At 40.4% G+C, this 27,846-nt stretch overlaps 1 long non-coding RNA gene across 1 annotated transcript; it reads left to right on the plus strand.

Moving 5' to 3' along the window:
* The first annotated feature begins 13,243 nt into the window (after positions 1–13,243).
* On the plus strand, positions 13,244–24,005 carry LOC135308788 (uncharacterized). Its single transcript, XR_010369165.1, has 3 exons — positions 13,244–13,329; positions 19,850–20,013; positions 21,998–24,005. It is a non-coding gene; the product is annotated as an uncharacterized LOC135308788 (long non-coding RNA).
* The last annotated feature ends 3,841 nt before the right edge of the window (positions 24,006–27,846 follow it).

The raw sequence follows: 27,846 nt of genomic DNA on the forward strand, positions 1-27,846 counted from the left end.
TCAAGTTCATATCAAACTAACTGACTCGCAGGATTTCTTCTTTTTTCCTTTGTATTTAAAATGAGTCTATTTCATTCCCATTGGACTGGTGGTCATAATTTATCCATTTTCTTTATCTGAGAGGAATGGGAGGGAATAATTTGACAGAAACAGTAATCCATTTGAGAAAGCCGAAGGCTGTTTGATATTAATGCGGGGAATGATTAATCAAAGAAAGAGAAGCCCTTCAGTAATAAGCAAAAAATGAGGTCATTATCTGGGCTGCAGAGACCAGGGAGCACTTAAGGATATGCACTGGGGTCAAGAGTGAATAAGAAAACCGCAGGAGTTTTCAGTCCTTTAGAACTGAAATGGCCTTACTGGGTTAGATCAAAGATCCCTCTTGCTATGTTCCTGACACTGTCCAGTAGCAGATATTTTGGAAAACAGGAAAGTTGAGAGTATTCCTTCCTTGCTATATAACTTTTCAAAAGTTACTGGATTAAGGACCTTGTAAGCATATAAATCATTGTGTTTAAAAACTACCGTAAGTATATCTGCCATGAAAATGTTCAGTCATATCTCAAACCATCTCTGCTTTTGGCCTCCACCAATCATGATAGCAACGAACTGCCCAGTGCAGCTGGGCATAGTGTGAAGTAGAAACTGCAATACAATGCCATCAGTGATGTTCTTATCCTGGCCTGAGGAATGTCAGAGTCAGGAAGCACCTTGTGTTTCTTTAGGTCATTTCTCCAGTGTCTGTTGAGGACTGAGAGTGTGTCTGCTTCCCCACAAACCTGCTTCTACAGGCTTATAGATAGCACATGTGCTCCAGTAATTGGTGAGTGCTTCGGGCCTCTTTTTTGCTGTGTATTGGTGCTTCCCAAGTCAGTGTCTAAAGATGATTGGCTGACAATGAATGCATAAGATGGATGCTCAAGTACAGGAATAGTATCCAGAGGTACAGAGTAGAGGAAATTATAGGAAATGGAAGGACTAGATGGTATAAAGAGTGTGAACTAGAAAGCTGAAACCAGTTTTGAATGACCTGCTGAATGGTACAGGTAGTCCTGAAAGCAATCTTGTTTTTAGTGCAGAACAGACAGGATGATAGAGTGTGGGTTGTGGACTCCAAGCCTGAGCTCTCCAGCAGAGAGTCTGGTGGTCCCTTCTCCCTCTGGGAGATTTCACCACTTGTGTGGTGTGGCTTGGAGACCAGGCTGATTCCTTGTCCCGCTGAGCATGCCCAGACATGGGAGTGAACCCTTACCAAAGAAAGAAGAGAGTGCTCAGAAGGTGCTTTTGTCTGGACTTAGACATCCACAAAGGTTTGAAGCCTGCAGCACTGTCTTCCCAGGCACTGAAATCTGTGAAACTGAGCAGATGCAGGAATTGAGCCTGCGCTTGGATCCAGCCACAGGAACATGGACCCTTCTGGGTTGGAGACAAGTTGCAGATAAATGTGCCTTCACAGGCTCAGGGTTCATGTCTTAGCTGTGTTACACTTGCAAGGCAACAGTTGAATGCATCCAAGTCTCCTTGAAGCCCCCCGCCCTTTCCACTGCATATATTAAATACAAAGCAGATTTCATCTGTAATAATTCTTAAAAGTCAAAACAACAAGTGCATTTGTTCCATCTATTTTTAGGTTTGCCGCTTGTTTAAACTTGGATTCTTGACACTGCTTAGATCTGTGATAAAGGCAGACAGCAAGAACTTTATCATGCTTTGATAGGGCTGTTTTTTGTCAGCACACTCTCTCCTTTGTCGTTAGCCTTAGAAGACAAAAAGCTGGAAACTATTCATTGGGAAATAACTGAAATTTGTTCTGTCAAAGGAAGAAAAAAAGAAACACAAAGACAATAAAAAATGAAAAATACCTTTGAAACTGACTATGACAGTTTCCTCATGATGAGGGGTACCAAACCCTGGAAATGACTCAGCCCTTTTCAGAATCAGGCCAAAGAACAGCTTGTCTGCTTTGCACAAGAGTATAAACACCTGCCCAAATCCTGACAGAAAAGCACAAAGCCTTGAGATGGTTGTCTGCATCTCTCCCCCAGGCCTCAGATGTATACATCAGATTCTCCCTGGTGGGGAGGGAGATACCAGCATCTTTTATTCACCTAAATCCTGCTTCCCTTTCACTTCTGTGTGAGAGCATCTTCCCCAAATTCATTCACTCTTAGCTTCTGCCTTCTTGTAGTGAGAATTAGCCTTCCTGTAACCTCTTCCTCTCTGTTCCCCCCCAACAGACTGAGGGGGAAAGGCATCCATCCTGGTCATGCCAGGTATATATTCTGGTACCACACAGTAAGATAAAGGCAGGCCTTGTGTTGGGGTCACTCTGCTGTTTGCCATGAATCCCACAACCATTTGCCCTGGTTAAGGCCTGATGTTCTCTATGCAGCAAGGACTGGACCAGCAGGATCTAGCTTACACAGACTAAACAGCGCCTGCCATGGATGATGGAGGAGCACTGTGAAACCCCTGGTGATCCATGTGCATTGCTCCAGTGATTGTGCTCTTTGTGAGATTTAGAGAGAGAAATGACATTCTTTCTCAGCTCAAAGGGAAGATTCCTGAAGAGAGGGGTAAAGGACTAGTTGCTATTTTTCTGCTTTTTTGTAGTCTGTAGAGCCCTTCCTGGGGTCACAGCACCTTTTTGCCTGACAGGACCAATTTTTCTAGGTTGATGAAGTAGTTCTGACTTCTCTTGAACTCCTCCTGTGGTCTATTGTACTTTTGGGGCATCTGTTGTGCAGGCAATAAGCCTGCATTTCAAAGTGTCTGAGCTTTATTAGTAAGGAGAGACATCTGTGCTTGGTTTGCATGTACTGAAGTAGAAGGCAGGTTTACAAACTCAGCCCTGAACGGACATGAAGGAGAGAAGAACTTTGGGTTTTACAAATTATTTGGAGTCTGTCGAGGCTTTTGATACCCTAGAAAATAGGTGGTCTGCAGGCACTGCTTTTGCAGTGGAGAAAGGGTTTGCTCGTTCTTTCACATCTAGACTCTGAACAGCATTGATGTGATGTGAAAGTTTGGATTCACAGCTCTTCATCTCAACCAGCTGCTGGCAGCAACCACTCCTACAGCTCTGCAGTTGAATAGAACTTCTCTAAAAAGATGGTTTATTTCCCTAATACAAAAGACACTGGGCTGTGGCATCTGCTCCATTCCTAGCCCTACTGATGCCTCAGGGGTGCGTATGAATTTTTGCATGGGTATGCAGTGATAGACAAGAGAGAACAGTTTTAGACTAAAAAAGGAGATATTTAGATTAGATGTTATAAAGAAATTCTTTACTCAGAGTGTAGTAAGGCACTGAAACACGTTGCCCAAAGAAAGTGTGGCTGCCCCATCCCTGACAGTGTTTAAAGCCAGGTTGCATGGGTCCTTGAGCAACCTGATTTAGTGGGTGGCATTCCTGCCCAGGGCTGGGGAGTTGGCACTAGATGATCTTTAGCCCAAGCCTTTCCATGATGATGCTCTAATTCTATGACATATGAAGGTCACTCAACATCTGGATTTCATTTTCTTCTCCCCAAAGTTGTATATAGCAAAATGTCATAAACTCAGAGTCACACTCTTAGCTCCTACAATTGAGTTACTAAACACATTTGGCTATTTCATCTTCTACAAGCAAATACTTAATTTGTGCTTGCAATCACATCTCTTGTTTCTATGCAATTAGGTGCACACTTTTTAGAAACCCAGACTTTTTAAAAAAATTGACAAAACCAGCCATAGCTAACAACTGGGTGGGCAAGTTTTTCCATGTCTTCTGTCTAAAACAAAACAAAACAGGGGAGGGAAGAGATAAAGAACATTATTGAAGGGAGGCTGTGAAGCTCAATTTCTTAGTATTTGATATTAAAAAAATTATTCTTTCTAAACCTATTATCATTAGGTGGCAGAGAGAAAATACATTAAGACATATGCAGTGTTATGACTTGCACTGACTAGAAGTAGCATGTGCCAAGAACACAATGTGTTAAAAATGCCTATTACTCTTATAATACCATCGGCTAGGATAGCTGTGAAGGATTTGTTTTTATGTCTCAGTCTTTAATTTCAATATGATTTTTAAAAATTCCCAGACACTGTTGCAGCTGCTACAGCATTAACAGTCTTGAAATAGAAATGTTACTTAGTGAGATACAGCTGCAGAGGAGAAAAAAAATTCCCCAAACAACCCCAACATTTAGATTGATTAATCTACCAAGACTGTTATTCGTATTTTAAATTAATGTTGTTTAAACTGAAATCTGTTTGCCTTCCAGCCATTTTATTTAGTTATGTTTTTCCTAAAGAGGTAACAATTTCCAAGATCTGCATAAATAATGAACGCTGCCCAAGCAGCTCAGCAGCTCCTGCCGCTTGTTGGCTCCTGCTTGTTTCAGTGTGAGAAACTGAGCCACTGAGATTGCTCCCCTGAGGCTCTTCATCCACAATGGTGTAAATAACTATTCCTCCTTACTTTGCCCTTTCTGTAATGTTTCCACCATCTTTGGCCTTTCCTAGGTACGGGGGATTTCATACCATCATTATTAGAGTTTGGGAAAACACAAAGTATTTGCACGTGTCCAGGTATAGAAGACATAAGGGAGCAATAGGAGAAGTTCAGCAGTTCCCAGATTGATTATCACCCACTCCAGTTCTGCTGTTCGAGAGCATATTTCTGCTCCCTTTGCTTCCAGTGCCATAAAATCATTGTTATCTCACAAATTTACTAGAATCCTTCAAGTGTGTAGGTCTTGCATTACAAAAGCCTGTCTGTAGCTCAGTGTCTCATCCTGCACCTCAGATAAACAAGGGAACCTCTCTAACAACTGCTATCAGAAGAAGGGGTCTCACAGAGGGCAGACAATTCTTCTTCTCAAGATTTTCTGAGAGCCACGAGAGACCTGTGGTGACTTGAGGACAAGGTGAGAAAGCTCCTTTGCCTGCCAGGCACAGTGAGGCACGATACTGGTCCCTGCTCAGCTGGTGGCCAGGCTCAAAGTAAAGCAGTCCTTGCTGGCCTTACACTTCCCTCAGCCAGCACTGATTTCTCCAGGGCCAACAGAGAGCTCCCTGTATCGCATGGCAGGGGCCACCTCTTTTCCTGCCCTTCCTCTACAGATGCCTTTGAGAACAAATGACTCTGAGCAGACCTAAAGGTGCCTGACTCAGGTACCATCCCTGCCCCACAGCAGCACTGAGCCTTCCTCAACTCCACCTTGGAGCTGCTCCTCCATGCATGGGGGTGTGGAGAGCATCTTATCCATGCCTGTAACCCCACACAGCCTTTCACATATGATACTAGTGAGATGTGGTTAGGAAAGGAAACAAAAGAATAAGAGAAAGCATCAAACAGGGAAGAATTTTCCTTCCAACACATCCTGTGAGGACTCATTCCACAGTGCCTCCATCCACAGGAAGATGAGAGAAACGTGACTCCTGAAAAAAATTGTGCTACCACAGGGGTGTTCCTGGAAGCACAGCATGAGAACAGGCAGTCCCAAAAAAACAATGTTTCAGACCTCCTGACATGCTCTGATATCCAGGGGATTTCCTCCTGCCGGCTATAATATTCATGGATTTTGGAGAACTGTTATCCCTTCTAGTCCTGTGAGACCACCTAATTTATAGAAAACTGAGAAAACAGGAAATCTTTGGCATTTCCCAGCCCTCTGACATTTTTTGTGCTGATGCTATAATTCCATTTTCATGATCCAGAGAGAAATACATCTTTTGGTCAACTGATTATCGTGTAGCATTTAATACTACTCATGTCATTGGCTCCTACACTCATGCATTATGCAGGCAATCGTGCTTTACCTTCAGTATAACACTTACAGAAACCCAGCTGGATTAATATTTTATTCCTTATTTAAAAAGAACTGCCCAAGGTTATCTTATCCTGTCAGACCATACTTTCTCCCCTCTCTAAATAATTCCCTTGCCCTCATATTGTTTCAACTTTTTATGTAGCAGCTCTACATTTCTCTCCCAGCTAATTTATTCCTTGAAGTGCCTCATCAGTTCTTTTAGTTTGTCTGTTCTTTGTTGATGACATTCATGCACCCTAGCTCAAATAGGCTACAGCAGCTTTTTCTTCTTCTCTCAGAAGTTGCCTGCAGTACTTTAATAAGTCCTATAATCTGCTTTTTCTTTTTCTTTTTCTTTTTTTTTTTAAAGAATGCAGATTCAGTTTACCTAACCTTTCTAAATACTGCTGTGTCTGAGTCATATCTGTTGCCCTCTGGTACTTTTCCATAATATCCTTCTTTTATAAGGTGCCCAGAAAGGCATACAGCATCTCAACTGTGACCTCACATGTACTTAACCAATGCCATAATAATTTCCTGTGACTTATAATTGATACTGCAATATTAATGTTTCCCATGATTTTGCAGAGCAGTGAGGTTACATTCCTTTTTCTTAAGGCTTCCCCCAGATGCACTCTTCCAAGCTGCCCCACAGTCTTCTGCTGTTAACCATATAATTCCACAGCCTCCTTATGCAAGTCTTGACATGATGCTGGGATTCATGCTTCTCTTTACCCTTTCTGTACTGTTGGTAGGCACCCCTCTTATAAAAGCACAGCTGTCACTTCCCATATATCCTTCATGTTGAAGGGTTAATGTTCCAACAGTCTTTTTCATTCATGTTCCCCATGAGTTTGAATGCCTCCAGACTCCAGAGATGCCTGTGCTGTGTTGGCATTGAATTAGGTATTTACTGTTCTCTGGACAGGAGATGGTCTTAGTCTCCTTCTTTTGAATCTCTTGTTGGATCTGACTGGTGGAGAATAAGTGCAGAGTAGCTCTAACAGTAAGGAAAGGAATAAGCCTGGGGAAAAAATGAGAAATTACTGAGTTTCAGTAGTTGTAGAAGTTAAATAAAAAGTAAACCTATGCTTGATGCCTTTTGTAAAGGGCAAGAAATTCTTGACCATTCATTACCCAGCAAACTGCAAAATTCAAAGGATAAAATCTGGCTTTTTGTGCTAGAAAATATATCAGATTTTTTTCAAGTGACTCTTGGCTTTTTCAAGTCTGAGAGAATGATTCTATAAAGATAAAGAGTAGAATTTATGGCATATTACTATTCACCCTCACAGGTATTAAACCAGCTATCTCTAGCCTCAACATTCTTGAAGGCAAATTTCAACATGGATAAAGGGAATCCCTTTCAGTTTTACAAAGTAATTGTGCATATTTATCTAGGCACTCCAGACTGCAGACTCCAAGTGCTATTAACCTACAAGGCAGCCACTCGTGTGTATACATAATGTGCTTTTCTGGCTTCCCTGCTTGAACAATAAGTACACAACTATGCACCTGTACACATGGCCTCCTTTTATTCATATAATTACATCCCTGGAGTAGACATTAAAGCAGGTGTGTTTGTTGTTTTGTAAAAAACAGCCTAGCTGGCTGGCTGAAGAGCTACTGACTGAGGTTTTGTTCTTACTCAGTGCATATGACAGCACTGCAACCAGGTCACAGGTCTACAGCACATACATAGGTGAAAATATGATTTGTTCAGAGTATGATTGCAGCTCCCAGTCTATAATCACTTCATCCTCAAGTGTACTTGTTACATAATTATCAGGAGGCCTGTGGTGACAGAGCAAAAAAGGACACTTAAGAGGTGGAAAAATGACCTGTGATCTATCCAGACAAAGGAGTGCTTGCTAATTAATTTCACTGGAACTCTGTGATACTCTAAGACTTTGAAGACTACTCCAAACCTAGCAGTATCTAAGCAGGATTTCAATGAGTGGCATTTCACAGCATTACAGAGTGGCTGAGGTTTGCAGGCATCATTGGAGATCATGTAGTCCACCCCCTCTTCTCAAACAGACTGCTCACGACTGCCCCATTGCACTCCTAGTGAAAAAGTTATTTCTTTGTTTGAATTGAATTTCCTATATTTAATTTGTGCCCATTGTTTTTTTGTGCAGCCACTGGGCAGCACTGAGAAATCCCTCTTTCTGTCTTCTTTACTTCTACCAGCAGATATTTATAAAGACTTAGAAGATTCCTCTGAGCTTTCCCTTCTTCAGGCTAAATAATCCTAGCTCTCTCAGCCTCTCCTTGTACAATAGATTCCTTGATCCCTTTATTATTTTTGTGTCCCCATCTCCGGTAGAGGAGTTGTTCTGGTAGCAGCATCACATACTTGGCTGGGGCCTTCTCAGAGAAAGTGGAGTGAGAACCGTCTGCCTCACACAAAGGAACACTAAACTAGATCTTCTTAGGGTCCCTCAGTAGAAAGGAACAAACTGCAGTTCCTTATTGCTTGTGAATTTGTGAACTACTTTTTGGGTTTGCATAACCGGTTTGATTTTGCAAACCTTCTGTGAACTGTGCATGTTATTTAGGGATGACTCATGTTAAAAACATGCCTAGTTTTCTAGCTATATTTCTGGGAGCTGAAGACTATCTGCCAAACCCTTGGCTGCCCCAGATGAATGTTCTCTCCATAGACTGAGTCCTTGGCTAGCATGGATGGACATAGCTGCACTGACATGAGTGAGTGCTCAAGGAGCAGGGCTGTTTTATTTTCTCCCTAACCTCCTCTCACTTTATTCCCTGATTCTCTTTTACAAGAGATGTTGGTTGCCCTCTGACTATGCAGCACATCACTCTCCCTTTCCTTTACCCCTCTGTGAGGTTTTCAGCCAGATGCTTAACTATCATAATAGTTCATTGCTCCACTTAGTTTAGTTTGGCTTTACTTGCCAGAGTTGTGCCAATTCTTAACAATGGATGATTTAGCCCCTTTTTTCACCTCTTGTTACAACATCTCCCTTGTTCTTCTTGGATATTCAAGTTCTATGGTGCTTGCTGAAAGAAAATCATTCTCCTTTCTCCCAGCAATTTCTCTGTGAATAATAGAAAATAAATACCCATTGATGATGGAGACATCTTGCTGGAGTTGTCTGACTTATCCCCATCTGGCCAACAGGCAGACATGGTTCAGAGTGAGTTTCCTAGTACCTCAGAACACTCATGAGACAACATGTTTTGTGCAATTTTTTTTTTTAATTTCCTCTGTAACTACCTGTCTCTAGCTCTTTTAAATTAGATTTTTTTTTCTCATTAATTAAGTTCTGTGGCCTTTATGAGAAAATTAAAGGAATATTATCTTTTTAAACCAAATTGGTCTTTTAAAGGTCTAATAAGTAAAAGTATGACTAGAAAATGAAACATAATATTTCATCTTTGTCTGCTGTGCTCATTAAATATTTAATTAAATTCCAGGCTGAGATGACTTGATGGTTTAGAGGAGGGGGTTTTGAATTGCCCATACATCCACAGAAATCTTTTCTTTGAAAGACTAAGAATTTTGTCAGGAGAGCAAAGCTTTAAAGCCCAACTATATGACACCAATGCTGTTGAAACAGTGAATTGTAACTCATTAATTCGGTCCATCTTTACTAAACCTTGTATTCTCTTTACCCTTTCCTAGCTCTGCCTAAAGAATTTAGGGAAGGGGCTGACTGTAGCACATCCACTTGTGTGCTCCTCTGATTTCTAGTGTCCTCCAGGCCTGGTTGACCCAATGGACAACTGCTGCTCTCCTCTAGTTCAGAAGGCAGAGTGAGATTTTCTTTTGCTCAGCCCTGTGGGGCCAGAACTTAGCAAATTCAGGTAATTCCTCATCATCTTTCTCATTCCTTTATTCTGGAACTCTCCCTGCCTCCCTGCTGCTGGTGTCAGTCTGGTCCACTCCAGATTTGTTAATCTCCTTCCTCTTGTGATGCCAGGCAAACAGAGACTCACCACAGTTCTGCATGCACTGGCCAGAGCTTCTTACTGCTTGGAGGCTGGGAGCAAGCACCAGATATTTAGTTTGTGGTCTCAGGAATGCCATGTTAGTATGAAGCAGGTCTCAGTGCCCCTGTGAATACAGTGCCACAGCCAATATCTTTTTCATTTCAACATGCCCACCATTTGTTCATGTCTAAAGTGTATGAACATGAAATAAAGACCATTAACCATTTGCTAAACACCCTATACACAAATTCATAATCAGATCAGACCCCACTGGAAGGGAATCCACATTGGATAGGAATCCTCTTATTCTGGAGAGCTGATTTTCATTTTAAGCATATTCCTTATCGATTAAGACCTATCTTTTCTTGTGCTGACCTTACTCTTCAATGTAAACAGTTATTCCCCACAGGGATAGGCCTGTAACAATGTGTCAGTACACAGCAATCTGCTCCATAATCTTCCCCAGACCTGTTCCAGTCTGAAACTCTGCCTTGAATAGGTTTGGCCAATATTTCAAGTCTCAGTGCTCGTCTGCTGACATCAGTGCTTCCTTATTTTCTCTGGAAACCGTTCACCCAGAACTTCTTCATTTTTTGCCATATCACATATTAGGAGCCATATTACATTGCTGGTGGTGATTGTATACAGTAGTGATCATATACAATATACCCAGGCTATTCTCCTTCTTAGTAATTTCCAGTTCAGTTACTGGTCCTTAAGTGCATGACTCCACATTGCATAACTTTATTTCATTTCTGATTTTTGAGTACTTCCCACTTAATATGTGATATTTTTTTTTTTTTTTTTTTTTACTGGCAATGCCCTCTGACTTTGTGCATCTGTTAATCACTTCTGCATACACTGGCTCTTCATGCCAAGGTCATCAAAACACAGAAGACACAGAATGAGATTGATTTCAATAGCAGCTGTTCAGGGCTGACCCTAAGAAACCTCCTACCAGAAATATCTTCTGCACAGAGGGCCAACTGCCTCATTCCCTTTAAGAAGCTGTCACAAGTTCTCTGACAATGTTAAAGCTGTCCAATTTCTGCACTTAAACCCATATCTTTCTATATCGTATCATATTAAATGAATTGTTGAAGCCAAATTAGTAAAAAAGCTGATCATTGCATTGAAAAGTAAAACTTCTTGCTGCGTTTTCTTGTAACTTCATGTCAATTGTTTTTAATTGTAAAATAAGTTCTTTAACCTTGCATAGCATAAGGATCAGGTTAGCCCACTGCTCTGCTTGAAAAATGAAAAGTACCTAGAGTGTGGAGTTGGTTGGCTATGCATTCATGTTATGTATCGTTTACTATCTAGATGCAATGTCAGCACTTAAGTAAAAATGAATTTTGTGTGCTAGTGTTACGAGTGAAAGTATCAGAAACAGACGGAATAAGCTGGTATTAAATGCTAAATCATATGGCAGCTCATGAGCTCACCTTTCACCTCTGGGAAGCTGGTTTTAATAGAAATCTATGGGAGGACAAAAAATATGCCTTCAGCTCCTCTGCAGTTATGCATACCCCAGGCAGTTGAGGTGTGTTGCTGGGGGACACATGCCAGAACAAACAGGTAAAGCTCTTGCACATGCAGCAGCTTTGCACAGGGCTCCTCTCTGTGAGGCCTCTGGTATCACGGCCTATCCAACCCCATCGAGCTCACATAAAGCAGGAGCTGCTGCAAGGAAGGAATTGTGCAATCTCATTCATTCACCTTAATTTGTCTTGCATAGATGTTGGGCAAATGCACACACACAGACAACAGTAAGGCTGATGTGTACTCCTCATACCTCACTCTTGCTGTTTCCTTCTCACCCAATCTCCTACCATCATTTGTTGTGCAGGGGTTCTACACCAGACTGATCTTGAGAAACAGCTGATCTCTTCCACTGTGCCCTTTCACAGCCAGCCTAGATGCTCTTGCCTGTCTGTCTCCCTTGGGCTATTATTTGATCACTGCTGGCTTGGCCTGTCAGTTCTCCTTGCAGGCAAGTGATCTGCCCAGTCATTTAATGTCCTTTAATTTCTGAATTACATTGTTCTCCCGAGTATGACTTGCATGAAGTGCTATCTCCCTTTCTGCCTTAGTTATTCAAAGTATCAATCACTCCACAACCACCTTTACTGCTATTAACCTTCTTCCTGTCTTCCAAATCAAAACCCATTTCTCACTTCCATATGTCGACACCAGCAACAAACATCAATTAAATGTCTTTCATTTTTAAAGCACACAGCCTTGCTACCCTTGCTTATATCTTAATGCTTCCCATATGCTTCTCATCAGACTCTAAATTCCTCTGTTTGCTTCCTCTGAGAAGTCATTCTTCATTATAATAAGTTGCCCCAAGTAAATTTATTCATCATCTTTTTCTATGACAGCCACGTTCTTTCACTACGGGAAATTAAACACTGTACCATATGGCCAGAGCAGCAAACTTTAGTACTCACTTGCTCAATTGTTTTAACACTTTGCCGCCTTCGTACAACAGTCTGTTTGCCACTAGAGTGTCAGGCTTCCGCCTGACATATGCATTAGACACATTAATACGAAGGAGGAAATTAAGTGAAGTTGACAATGTGAAGAAAGAACAGTATGATCCCATTAAGTTCCAAAAATTCACTATTTCTACTATTTTTCACTGGATTGAGAAAAAAAAAAAGCCCCTTAAACTAATTCCTCAGAACAAGCTATATCATTAGCCTGCTGTGCCACCATATGACACCTTTCAAAACCAGAACAATGTGAGAATTCAGAAGTCTGGGGACAGCATATACAGGCTCTGCTGTGCATCCCTTTTATGAGCCTTGTACCATCATTAGCTTTACTTTGCAAGCTGCAGTTGTTCCTCAAGCCTCACTAAGTCCTGTTAATTAATGGCACACCGTGCATTGCTGCTAGAAGCTTAATTTTCTCCATGTTTGTCTCAAGAATTTGGCTCTCGTGACAGAAGCTTTTTGATAAATGTAGAAAATTGCATGTAATAGTTTAGGAGGCATACAGACTTCTTTCCCTGGAGTCCTGAAGTCTTTTCTAATGTTGGCTTCTTGAATGGCTTTCTTATATATTTATGGATCTCTTCTCAGGAGATAAAGACAAATTTTAAAAATTGCGGTTGAAGACAGGTAAATACTACATGTTTTTTATTTCCTTGCATAAGAATGTAATTATTTTGCTTTGGTCATTATCTACCTATGGGCCAAATCTTAGCATACAAGGTGACATCCCTGCCCCTACAGGGAGGAGGATTACAACTGCTTATGCTAGGGCTGAATTTGGTCCTTCTATTCAAAATTCCTCCTCTCATTTATTGAATTTATATTTTGGTCAGGCAACTAGGAAAAAAATAGTACATTCAGCTACACTGAGTTTCTATTCCTGTTTGTGATTTACAGCTGGGAGTCATGTGAGAGCTGAGCAGCCCCCAGCTGATGGCTGTCGAGCTCCTGGGATGTGGCTCTTTGCTCCCTCACAGCAAGGAGCTGTGACTCACTGCTGGCTGAGGTTCTGCAGGTGGGTTTCTTGGGAGTTCCTCAGCAGAGCCCAGGCTGCTGGATGGAGCCACTGGGTGAGTCTGCAGAACTTTAGATTTCCCTGTGCTTGTTGCTCAAGCTCCCAACTCTTTGATTTTGTCTCATGATGGAGGATGTACTTTTGTTCTACTACTTACAGCCTGGTGACCTCAGCAGTTGTGTGGAGCAGGTAGGGATAGTCTCAGCATTGCAGCCACACCACTGGGCACAGAGACACATGGAAAGATTATGAAGTCAGTGTGGCATGTGACTCCTGTGGGCCACTGCTATTTGTAGCCTGTCAAATATCCAGCAGGCATTTTTCTCAAAAAATGTTTTTCTGAAATTATAAAGTTTGAAATTATCAAACCTTTACAAAATTGTATTGATTTTTTTACTCTGCTGAACAAGAAAAAAATAATAGCTTTACTAGCATTATTTATGCATCAGATAATACACAGTTTTGCATTTTATCAGTTCAGTCTTATCCTGTGGGAACTGAACTTGTCTACATGATTATTCCTGCTGTTGTAAGTTAAGTATTGACAATGTTCTCAGCAGTTTATTTAAGAGAAAAAAAAAGGTAAAATAATACAGCAAAAAAGCATTTTGCATCCAGCGTGGGGCTGCAGAAGTCACTGTGAATAACCTGTGATCTTAAGGAAAAATCAATGCCAATTTCTGAAAGCTCAAGATTGGTTTTCAAGGCTGTTGCTAGGGGGAAAGATTAGCTGGTGCTCCTGGACTTCCAGGTAGGTGTGGGCAGCTGCTCAAATGGCAGAAGTCCACGGGGTCCATTTGGGCTCTGTTTGTGTAAAATCACCTGGTTTTGCCAAGATTGCTGAAGGTTTAGAGCTCAGCTCATTTAATATAAAATAACAATATCCAAAGATCTCCATTACATTTCCTCTTTTTGGATCCAGTATTCACCACTGGTGTGTAACAACCAGTAAAATACCTGAAATGAAATTAATAATAAGCAATAAAAGGAAGCCTTTCAAAAGTACTTCCTGTACTTCAAGTAGTAATGATTTAATTCAGTGCAAGATTTTCTTTATACTGTTTTTTGTATTATCTCTAATTCAGAGTTTCTGCTTTATACATGAAGATAGATTTGGGAGCACAAAGAATCACAGGATTGGAAGGGAAGTCATCTATTGTGTCCCTTAGCCCAAAGAAAGGAAGGAAGTATTATACTTGTGCCATCTTGACCCCCTGTAATGGGGACTGTAAAATCTCCCTACTCTATCTATTCCAGTGCTTTATGCCCACAGAGAGAGCTCTTCCCAGTATCTTACCTAGGTCCGCCATGCAGCAATCTTCATAAGTTTATTACTTCTCATTATATCTACCATGAGAAAACAGTTATCCTTTCACTGTGAACCAGACTTTTATGTATTGGAACACTGTTATCACATCCTCTCCAAGTCCCTTTTAGAATAAGCAATCCAAATTTATGTCACCTCTACCTGTAAATCACATGTTTCTAGACATCTGATTATTCTTGATTCTTTCCTTTGGGCTCTCTTCAGCTGGTCCATGTCTTTCTAAGAGCCTTTTCCTGCCATTCCTGGAAGACTTGATGACACCTTCACTTGAAGCAGTCAGAAAAAAATATTTTCCTTTAAGTACTCTCCATGGATAAGTGAAAAGGCTGCTAAAAGGGTTCACATAGCTGTTCTCAGATTTAAAGTATAACCCTCTTTGAATAGCACTGGCCCAATGAAAAAAGGAAATTATGCAGCTCTGAAGTGTATTCATTCACCTGCAAAATAAGCTGCCATTATGACCAGATAAAGACATTTCTGAATGAGTCAACATGAATACACATCCACATGAAATTAAATGAGTCCATTGCATCTGTGCCACTGAATAGTCAAATAGAAGAGGCAAAGTGAATCAGGGAGTTAATGCATTCACTGCTGGTAGAGCAGCCCTGAATATTGCTTAGCCAGTCATTGTACAAATGCACAGTACATGGCAAACATTGCCTTCAAGACCAAACAGCCTCAAGGGAAAGAACAAGCAGTGGTAGGAGAATTTCACAAAGGAAGGAACTGAAACTTGGGAACGAAACTGAGTTGCCCAGAACTGTTGTAGCAAAGAAATTTCCTGAGTTGCCCTCTTGCCACGTCCATGGGGCATTTTCCCTTGCCATGAATGAATCCCTGCCACATCCTTGGAGTTTGCATGGTGCTATCTTCACAGCCTTGAAGGAACCCAAGGCAGGGTTTCTCCCACAGAATCTAATGAGCACACAGGAGTCAGATTTGCTGTGAAGGAGAGAAAAAAAAAATATTGCACAATACTTATGTGTACAATCTTCTTTTAATTGTCTCTGGCTTTAGAGATACTGAGTTGTCAAAGGGAAGGCTGTAACATTACGTGCAAAGATGAGATCATTTTCTCTTCTGCACTCTTGTCTACACCTGTGCCAGCAATTTGGCATGAGATCCAATTTCTCTTGACTCAAATGGATCAGCAGGGTTCCCCCTGGCTGTCATAAAGCTCTAGGAGAGAGGGAGTGCAGGTCAGAGGTTTTTGTATTTTGAATATTATGAATTTTCTGCTAGCAGGGATTTGAATGGGTCTTTCTAGGACTGTCAGCTGGCTGTATGAGGAGTTTCTTCATTCCAGTGGGTCTCTTTTCATCCCTTTTCCCCTTTCTTCTTTTCTATCCAAGGGTCAACAGTTTAAACATTGCAGATACTAAGGCTGTTCTACCCCCAGCATCTCAGAGTTGCTTGCAGCAATCTGTTTGGAGGCAGTCTTGCCCTCAGAAAGAAGAAGAGCTGAGCAGCCACAGATAATCTGGACAGCTTCCTTGTATGATCTCAAAGCTTGTAACTTGTGGCACAGGCAGTCAAAGGTCTCCGGGAGACACCGAGCTGGTCTAGTACCATGCTCACTCCTCAGTGGGAAAAGGAAGCCACCTCAACATACAGCACACCAGGGATTTGTAAATTTGCTCTCCTGCCATGAGGTCTTCATGGATATAAGCTTCCCTTTGGTTTTCTTTTCTGAAAACTGTGTTATTTTAGTAAGCATGTTTATATGAAATTGAAAATATTTCACTGTTTGATTGCAGTTTAGCTAGCTCCTTCTAGATTTCCCCAGAAATCTGAAAGGCACACTTTTGGGGTATAGTGGGAGCATTCAGAGTAGGGGCCTTTCTTCACGAAAAAGAATGCATGACTAAATTGTAGGCAGAGATTGAGATGGGGAAACAGCCACCCTTGGCTGCTAAATTGAAGCTGCAAAGCTGCAAATCACCCAGCATGAGCCCACTCTCTCCCTTGCTCCCCTGCCATCTCCATATTCCCCAACCCTCACCCATCCCCAGATCCCAGAGTTTGTGCAGCAAAACTTAAACCCCTTGGTTTTAACAGTTGTGCTTTGAGAGAGGGACACATATTTTTGCAAGCTTTTCCAGGCTTGTGGTTTGCACTGTATTCCCTCTGAGCATAATTAACATGGGGAGGAAATGAATCTTGCAAGGTAAGTCTCAGTGTGTTCCAGTGCTTTCAGTTCAGTTAGTTTTACTCATGTTTTCAGCGGGTTGGGTAGCAGGAAAGATGGCATTTAAATGTGCTGTATTGCCTGGTCACTTCATCCAAACTAAGCACTGGTACAGAAGAAAAAGCAACAAAACCCGAGAAGCCAGAAAATGCCCACTGTAGGGAGATTCCATACTACACTCTTGTTCCTCTAATTAGGAACCCTTTCTTTTTTCTTTTTCCTTCATTTTTTTCCTCTCTAATGCCATATGTACAGCTTGAGGTTATATTGGAATGTATAAATCTCATGTGAGCCACAAAGCATTAAGCCACCATTATCCTTTTAATTTAATTATCTCAGTTCCTACCCTAAAACATTTAAAACTAATTGAACACCCGAGGTTTTCCTGTGAAGTTTATTTCCTAAACATTATTGAAGCACTCTGATAAAGCCAAAAGGTACAAAGTCAGCACTTCCTAAAACAGCCTGATTTATTAAAGTAGAAATGGGAGATTATTTATAGATAGGATCCAAATGCCAAATAATTCTTATCATTTTATGTTTCCATGCCATGTATCCTAGTTGATTTCCAAGAATAACCACTTAACTTCCATGAAGTTGGGCCAGTTTTCCTTTCCCTTACAATATCACTTTAAGATGCTTGCCAGTTTGTTCTTTTTAACTATTAATTTACATTGTCTCTTGGCATTTTCTTTGTCTTGATTTGAACTGTTTGGCTTTCCTAGTTCTTGATGTCACAGGCTGAATCTAATACTTCATTCATGCTGCTAATGATTCCCAAATGTTATCATGTTACAAAAGGCTGTATTTTTCAGTAGAAATGTATTTTATAGTCTTGGGTGAAGCTCATAGCATAAAAGACTCGTGTAGCACAGAATGATCATTATATTTCTTCCCAACATGTGAAACCAGTAAAATAGTTTCTCATACATACAGGCTGCTTTGTGATTAAAGTTAGTTCTGCCTCTACACTTTTCTCTGTTACTTGAAGTTGGATCCAGCTGCAGAATTTGGACTAGAACTAAAGTTTGGTGTTTTCTTCTGGCAGGTTAAAAAGGCACAAGCTGTTGGGGCTTTTTTCCAGAATAAGGAATGGCACTTATTCTTCTAGCATTAAACAGCTCTGCTTTTAAATAAAGAAAAATACAGATGAGGAGAGATGTAAAGGTCAGAGGTTTCCAGCTTTTGTGTGTTTTGTGCAACCTTAAGTATAATGGCAACTATCACCCCAACAATGAATGAAGCTTTTTTACTACTGAAAATCTGATAACTAATCTGGGTAATAACAAACCCTCACTCCCAATTTCAAATTTAAATTGGTGAGCTTATATCTAAAACTAAATGCAGACCTTTATCTGACAAAGAGCTAGCTGTGTTGCTTTCTCAATACAACTAATTGAAGTAGGGATACAAAAGGCCGGGTCACCTTTCCAAGTGGTTCTGTTGAAGTCACTAAAGCTTAAGTTCAAGATCAGCAGTCAGGATCTGGCCTAATAGATCACTGGGTCTTTGAGCTGGCCATGACAATGGTATTTGGTAGCTGTTTTACATGTAATATCAGATTTCAAGTGAAGAAAACCAAACTAAATCAGGTAAGCAGTGAAAAAATTATTCTTTCCCTTTTTAAAAATAAATTGCCAGTAGTTACCATAGTAACTGCTAACAGTAGAGCATTTTGAGTGTCTTTATTATGAACTGCAATGTAAAATATTCCTTTTTCTTGGGAGAACTAAGGCATGTTCATCCAATATAATGGATTAGATAATTGTTGCTTCTATATCAATTCATCTGCAAGACATAGAAGTTCAGCAGGTGGCTCAGCTCCTCTCCAGTGGTCAGCTAAGGTCTGCAAAGCCAAAGCACAATTTGTTGTCCCAGTTAGCTGGACTGCTTGAACAGAGAATGACATCGAAGACCTGGAGTTTGGCCTGGTTAGTCACCTCCTAAAGAGATTTCTGCTAGTGAGGTATGAAATGTAGGGATTATGTGTAGGAAGGCTGAGCATGTCCCGTTTCTTAGATCTCTCCATCTGAAGCCATTTCCCCAAATTAATTTGGAACTGGAAAAATATTCAGGAAACCAGACTGAAGGTGAGGGAGCAGCAAGTTTAAACTGCAGCAAACCCTCAGGCCCCAAGTTGTGCTGGTGAACACTGGCACTGCAGCCTGAGGTGTGGATATAAGACATTGAGGATGGGTTAAGAGGAGGTTTATATTATACCCCCCCTACCCCTTCCTCGAAAAAAACCCAAACAACCAACTCCCCAGACAAACATAGTCCAGATTACTTGCCCTCTCCAGGAGCTCTTGTCATATTTTTTTTTCAATGAATAATCCACCAATGCTTTTTCCAGTTCAGTTTGTGTGATACAAATGACGGGAATTCCACCACTGCTATGCTGAGGCTACTTCCAGTTTCTCAGGTCTCCCTTCTCAAACATTTCTCATGAAAATCATCCACACCATCTTATTCCAGTTTCTAGGGGACAGCTAGTCATTTTCATGAAAAATATGATCACCAGTGCAGTTGGTACCAGGAGTATAGATACTCAGCAAGGATGTCAAAAGAGTGGCTAGGTACAAACACTGAGTTGCTCTGCCATTCCTGAACCTAACTGCTCTCAGTCAGGTTATCAGTGAGATAATATGAGAAAACATGGTCTGCTCAGACAAGTGTCAAGATGAAAGTCAGGCATGCCGGGATCCTCCGCTGTTATAAAGAACTTGAAGGAAATGGCAAGATCTTGGTTCGCGCATCTGAAAAACCTCGGGCTTTGGTTTTTAGTCAGTTTCCATCAGAAGCTGTTGGACCATTTTGGACTATTTCTCTAGTCATTCGTAGATTGACTCTTTCTCTTTCAAGCTTTATGGCTTCTTAAAGTGAAAGACATACCAAATACAGTTAAATAGCCATTTCCGTAGTCAACTTTTGACTAAACTTTTTAACCTAAGGTCTTTTCATCTCTCATTGTAAATCAGTCACTTCATGGTTCCCTAATCACATTTGTTCCTTCTCTTTTAATTCCCTCCCATTTGCCAACACCTGTCTGGATTTGAGGTCCCTGGAGAAATGGCAGTGTGCACTGTCTCCTCACCTTGGTGCCAAAGGAGGAGGGACCACTATCACCCTGAATTCCTGCACTTTCCTGCTATTGGGCATGGAAAACAGGAATACCTACCATCCAAAAAGACAGCAGGAGAGACAAACAATATCCAGTGGAGGTATGCTGCATTGAGCTCAACTGAAATCTGAACTCTATCATTTGTTCAAGTCAGGAGATTATTTGGGATACATGGTTTGCTGTTACAGCTGATAACAATATCCTTTCAGGAAACTTATCACAGGGAAGTTACTATAAATATTATACAATCAAAATAGGATTGCTACTTTTTTTTTTTTTTAAAGTTGATTATGGCCTGATCCATTTATATACATTTACTGTCATGTATTTCTGCATGTGCAGTGGAATGCAAGGCATGATCATAGAAACAGAGAACCATCTTCATTAGAAGGGACCTTCAGTTCCTTCCCAAAGCAGGACCAGCTTTAAAATTATACTAGCTTGCTCAGGGCCTTCATTTTCACATTACAAACATTTCTGATAATCACTGATGAGGAACTTCTGAATAAGCAATCAAAGCTTTCTTCAGAAAGGTTGTTCCATGTTTTCAGCACTGGGACAGACCCTGGGAAGATGAATCTAATGCTTTCTGAAGGATTAACCCATAAATCTCATCCAGTAAGTGCTCCACTAATAAGAATCTGCAATTACTGTTAAGAAAATGTCCCAAAGCCAAGAAGAAAATACCAATATTGTACCAGAGAGCCATCAGATTTTTCACTTTAAGTCTTCCAAGATTTCTTTTGCCATAGTAATACATAGGTGTGAGGTCACAGGTGTCTGTTGGAATGGATGTGTATCACCAGGGACTATGGAGGAGACCTGAGACTACTTTGTGTGATCTCAGGAACTAGATACCACTTCTGGGCCCAAGGTGGCAAAGCCATCCCTGTGTCACTTCAGTGAAACTTAGTAACCTCTCAGTTTCTTTAAAGCTTGTCTCTTTTTTGTAATTTTGTGATCCAAAAGTTCAGTTAAGGGGAAACCCTTTGAGAATGTGATACAACACCACATAGCCAGACCTAATTGGGGAGCCAGACCTGGCTTTGGTTCTGTCTGGTCAGATTTTATGAAAAAGACTTCAGAATCTTGCTAGAGCAGAAGATAAAAGCTGATGTCAAAAGAAACAGTGTGTTCTCTCCTACATTTTCTTTTGACGATGTAAGTCCTGGTTGTTTAATTCTGCTGGTAGTTAAGCAGGAAAGTTTTCTGTAGTTAACTCTTTGCAGTGACAGATATTAATTAGTTTTACTTCGACAGCAATTCTTCAGTAATAGCTCTTCAATGGCAATTTCTATTTGACTGATTTATAAGGGCTCTTTACCCTCTATTAAAAGACAAGTTAAACTTGAACTTAAATCTTATTACTCATAATAGGAGCTTGGGAAAAATAGTATAGACTTCAGACTTTTAAATTTTAATTATGAGTGCATTTAATAGTCATGAAAGTGAACAGCTAATTGCTCTGGTTTAAACTAGACACAATGCATGTTCTGTACAAGCTTCATCTTGTAGTTCAGCCACTGCACCTCAACCCTGAGTCCTGTTAATCCAATCTTGTGGGGTTTTTGCCACAGGACAGCCAGTTTGTCAGTGTGTTTTATGAGTTACATAAAAAAAAGAAGCAGAGCTAGGATCACCAAATTCTTTCTTTATCCAAAAGCAGGCTTTGAGCTTACAGCTGCAGGAGGCAACTGCTCAGGTAATAGCCCATTGTTCAGCAGCAATCTTTTGGTTCTGCAGCTGAAAACTAACAGGGGTAAAATCAAGCGCTTAACCATAAAACTAGTGAATTTTATGTAATTCTTTTGAAGAAAAACTTTATTAATCCTAATAATATTTTAGTGTTGTATCCATTGTCAAATACTTTATGTCTCTTTCCGGATCAATATTCTACGAACATATGTCTGTTCTTCATATTTTTTATTTTTCCTTCTTTGGAGATTGGGTGCTCTTGGATGTGATAATACATTACAGCTTGCAGTACTCAAAATTAATGGCCAGAGTATTGAGAAGCTTGCCATAGATGTTAATAATCCTTTTGTGTGCTTTTTTGTTTTTGTTACTTCCATCTGTTACCACAGGAAGGATGACTTGATAATAAACCCTGTCTATACCTTCACCACAAAACGGGAGAGGAAATGAGATGTCAGCAAAAATGCATAGTGTGACACAATCACATTTAGCAGTATTCTTAGCAGTGGCTTAAAGCCTCTTACTAATGTGTTATTGTAAATGCCCATATCTCTGAAGAAGTTGGGACAGTTACAAATGGCTAAGTTCATCCAGGATGCTTCTCCTCAAGAGCGATGGTGTCCACTGAGACCCAAGTCATCTCTGGTGTGTTGATTTACACTCTAATGCAATTTGAACTTCACCTTCAGGCTGAGATAGTAGTATGCAGGATTTTACAACACTGAGAAGCTATTGTGTGCTTTACTTTGAAAAATTCTATCCAAATGGTGTATTTGTCTTAACAAGATGTCCACATTTCCATCAGTTGTTCCAAATTTCCAAGTCAGCCTTCGTGGTGGCTCTGCTGGCACAAAATTGAGATCCTGTTCTCAGTCTGCATAGGTCTGGGCTTTATTCCAGCATCTAGCAAGAGGATCGATACACTCCATAACTACCTTCTATGCACTCATACTCTGGGGATATCTGAACCCCCAGCAGATCCATATTGCCTTCTTCTATCTTACAAGCTCAGCTGGATTGTTCTGAAACCACATGCAGGTGGCTCCTAATTTTAATATCCTCTATACAATGGCTATCATGATGTGTATGAGAGAGAAAATCCCACTTCCCTCTGATTCAATGAGCATCTGATGGGTTTCTGAGCAGCCGTGAATGTGCAGTGCTACAGAGGAAGAAGCTGAGCAGCTGCAAGTCTTCAGGTGTTTTTGCAGGAAGGGATGAGAGTCTGGGAATATGGGACATTTGGAGGAAGTCTTACTTGTCTTATAATGGGGCTATAGGCTTTTTTGCCATGTTGTTAGCTAGGTGGACCCTGCATTCAGGGCTAAAACATTGCACATTGGAGGCCTCTTCCAAAAGACTATAGTAGTCTTAGACCTGGTGCAAAGTAGCTTGTGGAGAGTAAAGGACATTTTCATAGGTTATTGATAGGAGTTTCAAGACCACACTTCAGTGTTTTCTGTCATACCTCTCAGTGCTATGTAGATTCTGTACTTGCCCCTGTATATTTCCTCCCTCAAAGAGGGCCCAGTGTGGAAAAAATGAAGCTTCCATTTACTGGCCAACCTAGATGTGCCGTCAGGCCCGTGAAATCCTTTCTGCTAAATGTGGCCTCACAGTTGCTCAGGGCTCAGAAAAGTGAAGCTAGATCCATGGAAGCCTTATCTCTCAGGGTACCTGAATATAAGGCCAAGGTGCATTGGTTTATTAACCTCTGCTGTGTCATCTGGATGTGCTACAACATCTAAAAAGGCTTCAAATGTATTTTTGAAAACAGTGTGGAACAAAAAAAAAAAAAATCTTCCTGTGACATCTTCCAACAGCACTTAAAACTTCCATTAATATTATGAATTAATTCAGCACATAATCTGCTGCTGAATCAAAACTTCCAGCACTGTATTCCAACTGCATTAAAAGCTGTATTTCCATTAATGTGAAGAATGAATCCAGCATATAATATATTGCTGAATCAGAATTTATGCAACAGGTTAGTTAAGAGGCTACAGTCAACTCCTATAACTCAAATACCTGAAGACTGACCTAATGCTACAGCCACTGCAATTAAAAAGCCAGCAGTAGATATGAAAAGTACATCTATCTGTGGAGGAAAATCTATTTCTCTGAACAGTGATTTGAACAGGAAGTGAAGAGGTTGGAAAAATAGGTTTTGAAAGTCAAACAGTCACCTCTTTGATAAAACAGGCTACTATAGCAGCCTGATTTCTTGGGAAGATGTCAGAGCATGTAAAAAATTTAGTGTTTCTGTTTAAAATTTTAGTATCATCTTATTTTGTTTCTTCAAGGAAGCATACAAGAGAAAGTGCAATAAAAGTTTGAAAAAATATAAGAAGTTTGAAAGATAATACAGTAATTTGCTCACATTTTTTCAAAAATTGCCTTCAGAACCCTGTTCTCTGAATGTCTGTGTCCTTTTCTCTTATGTTTTTTTATTTTGGGAAAACACTGAACTTGTGATGTTTATTTCCTAATTTGTGAAGATGAATACTCTCTTCAAGCAGGGCATTCTTCCTCTGATGGTAGGAGTAACAGATAGAGGAATCCTCAGAGATTTCAGCAGCTCTCTCCCAGTCCGAGACATAAGAACATAAGGAGGCAGCAGTTCAGTTTTTGAGAGGCAGAGATCTGGTGTAGCTAACAGGTTCCCTGGGAGAGGAGAGAGACCCTTTCAGGCTTATAGGACAAAAGGGGTCCTGGCAGGCATTCCCCTTCCCTGAAACTGGGACTACACTTGCAAATTCTGTCCCCATGCAACAGTTTGTATCTTGGAGGGAAAGAGAAGGACCTTGGGTGTTTTGATTTAGACTCCTCTTTCCCCTCTCTTCCTCTCTCAGCAAAGTGCTGCCAGTGGTGACACATACCTGAATTGTCCCTCCCATGAGATAGCAATATATATAATTCTACCTGAATTTAGCCATTATAATTTCACTTCTGCTTTGATGAGGCTGAATTTTTCTAACAGGTTTATTACCAAGTTTGATATTTTGGGAATTAGCATTGCTCCATCTCTGTCTTTATTATCAGCCCCATTATTTCAGTCCCTATCTATAACATTCCTTGCTGTTAATTTCATCTTTTTGTTATCATTCTGCACCATCATCTACATTTTTTGCATTTCTTTTCCTATTTTTAATAATGCAAAATTACTTTATTATTCATTTAATATTAACAGTCTTCTTCCATCCAGAGCTTTAATTTCAGCTAGTCTTGGTCTTCTCAAAGTGCTTAGACATTCTCAGTCAAAGGCAGCTCAGGATGTGCAGTTCCTTGCAGGCTCAGACCCAGACATGAGAGGAACTTCTGTGCTCTCGAGATGTATTAAACTAATTGCTTTGACTTTCATAGACTTATTTTGGGTTCAAAGGGCAACAACTGGGCATCCTATTTGAGAATTTCAAGGGAGATGGAGGAGCACTGGAGAGCCTGGGAGCAGGTTTCAATTATTTTATTAGACAAAGGGTTAAGAGTCATGCCTGGGAGGAGAGATGAGTGTTTCTTGACATGGGATTTGGAGTGTAGCAAGGAGGACTTGAGGGCTTTTTGATCTGGCATCTTTCTCAAGTATTATCTCACTTTTCTAAAAAAGAAAAATGAAAAAAAGGGGAAAGGATAGAAACTGTCTCCTAGGCGGGAGATCTTGTAATGAATTCTGTCACCAAAAAAAGACCTTAAGAAACACTTGTGTGGGTACAGTTAGCAAATCCTGGGGCAAGCAAAAATTTATGCAAAAATGATAAGGAGTTTTGTTCACTGGGAACATGTCCCCTGTCCCCAGCAATGAATTAGGAAACAAGATTCCATGTTTTGGACAGGCTTATGTATTAAGAGTTATTGCCTGGAAAGGCCATTAAGAAAATAACTGCAGTAAAACTGTGAATCAATTATGGAAGAATATCTGAAATACAATTTTAGTTTATAGATGCTTTCAAGCAATAAAGCATGATGAGTTAATTCTCTTATGCCTACTTCTAGAGCTGCAAAGATGAGATTAGAACTTGCAGATTTCTGGCACCTTGTCTGTGCTGAGTCCACAGACAATTTACATTCTACAGCATTTACTGTGCTAATGCACGGAATATGGTAAGTGTTTTAATATTACTGTTCCAGACTTCTGTTTCCCCACTTTACATATTTTAGTCTCCCATTATGAACCACAAATAACCATTGTAGAGGAAAAATTTACTGGGAAAAAATAGAAAAAAATCCTACAAATAAAGAAAAAAAACTCCTATAATTTATGTAAATTGCGAAATATTGAGTGTAGCTGGCTATCTGTTCATTGACATCCCATAGCACGAGCCTGAGACAAAACCCTTTTCTGTTTACATCTTTTTAGGCAGTTTGGGTTGTTGGTAGTAATTTGAACAAAGTTGTCTGCTTAGCCTTAAAAACAGGGAGTGGAACTGTTTAATGTGAAACCTGGGACTGAATTGTAAAATGCGTGGAAAATAGTACAGCAGGTACTATAACTTCCAGTGGTTTTTATTCAAAGTTTCTTCAGAACAAAGGCTACAAAAGAGTCATTACAAGAAATACACCTCAATGGAGAAGAGGTACATGAAAAACCATAGGAGGGTGAGCTATATTCAAACACCAGTCTCATACTTGTAATGAAGGGTAAGTACAATGCAGTGTATTCTCCAAACGCTCACAATGTGAGTCAGGATGTCCGTGAGTAGGTGTTAAGTAGAGTGTGATAACAATTTAGCTCTGTTCCTACCGCCTACACTACAGCAGTATTTGAATACTACAAAATTGTTAGTGGATTTTGTCTCTCAGATGTTATTCCCCCTCCTCCTCCTAAGGCAGGGAAATAACCTTCTCACAGGTAAGTAGGTGTTAAGCCTGACAGAGAAAATGGGGTTGTTTGGTAGAATAAGCGATGTGCATGCCTGGGTGCAAGCCCACTGGTGTGGCCTGCCTGTCACTGCCAGTACCTACAAGCCTGATTACATGACCTGCTTAAGGCCACACAAAAAGTTGATCCAGAAACAGAATTTTCTGAGCCAGTGCTGAATTCCTCTTGCAGAACTGGTTTTCTAAATAATGTAATTCTATATAATAGAACTGATTCCTTTACCTGATTCTATGAAGAGCATACATGGGGTTTGGTCTCCATGCAATAAATATGTGGTCCTGAAAGGGATTTCTTTATGGACATTAGGAAAATTAGAGCCTTGGAAAGTCCAGGAAAGTTTCTTTTGAGGCTTTCCCCTGGAAAGACTTGTGTATATTGTCTCTGTATTCCTTACAGCATTAGACATGAAACCTTTCTTTGTGAATTTTTCTAGTGAAACCTTCATATCATGAAAACAGTGAGGACATGATGGCTACTCCTATACGATTGAATATGAAATATTGCCTTCTTTTTTTACTACTGCTATGACTGTTAAAATTGGATAAATTAATTCCTTCACTGGGTAGTGAAATTTCGTGTTCCTTAAGCATTAAAGTGATTCAGAAACCATGGACCGGTACACATTAAGTTTTGATTTTATTTCTTTTATTTTGCATGCTGTCAAAACAAGGAAAACTAAAAGGATTCATTCAAAAAATATTGGAATAGGATGTTTAGAGAGTACCAAGAGTACCTGCCTTTCCCCCTTTGTTTTCCAAAACAAACTTAAGCCAAACTCATGTAATTTGGTGAAGGGTATATGGCTTGCAGGAGTTGCATCTTCTGGCTGGAAATGGTTCCAACAACAGTTCAGGCAGCATTTTTCAGCAGGTTTTCTGTGTGTAGGACCTCAGGACCCCTGCAAGGTGATGGGTTTGAGAGACTTGTACATACTCTAAACATTTTCAAATCAGCTTTTCAAGGTGCCCTTTTTTATGCAGCCTCTAGATAGTTGATGAGTGATCATAGCAGTCAAAGTTGTTGTTGTTATAGCCCTGCCTAAATCAGAAGAGCGGAAGTGGGTAACATGGGGATATAGAAGTACACTCCTGAACCAGACCAGAGGTCTGTCATTCCATGTTCTCTCTCCAAGAGTAACAGTAAAAGCGTTACAGTAAAACAGTAAGGAGACTGTGGAAGCTTGGCCATTGTCTGAAGTCCATGGTCCTTGTATTTCCTGAGCACCGAAATCCTCCTGTGGTAGTAAATACCAGAAATCCTCTATGTGTTTTGTAAAGAAGCAATTAATTTTATCTGTTTTAACTCAATCTTATATTTGTTTCATCAAGCACCTGTTTCTCAAGTTACAGGACTTGGTGAAAA

This window comes from Passer domesticus, chromosome 10 (assembly GCF_036417665.1).
Source record: "Passer domesticus isolate bPasDom1 chromosome 10, bPasDom1.hap1, whole genome shotgun sequence".
NCBI classification, from domain to species: Eukaryota; Metazoa; Chordata; class Aves; order Passeriformes; family Passeridae; genus Passer; species Passer domesticus.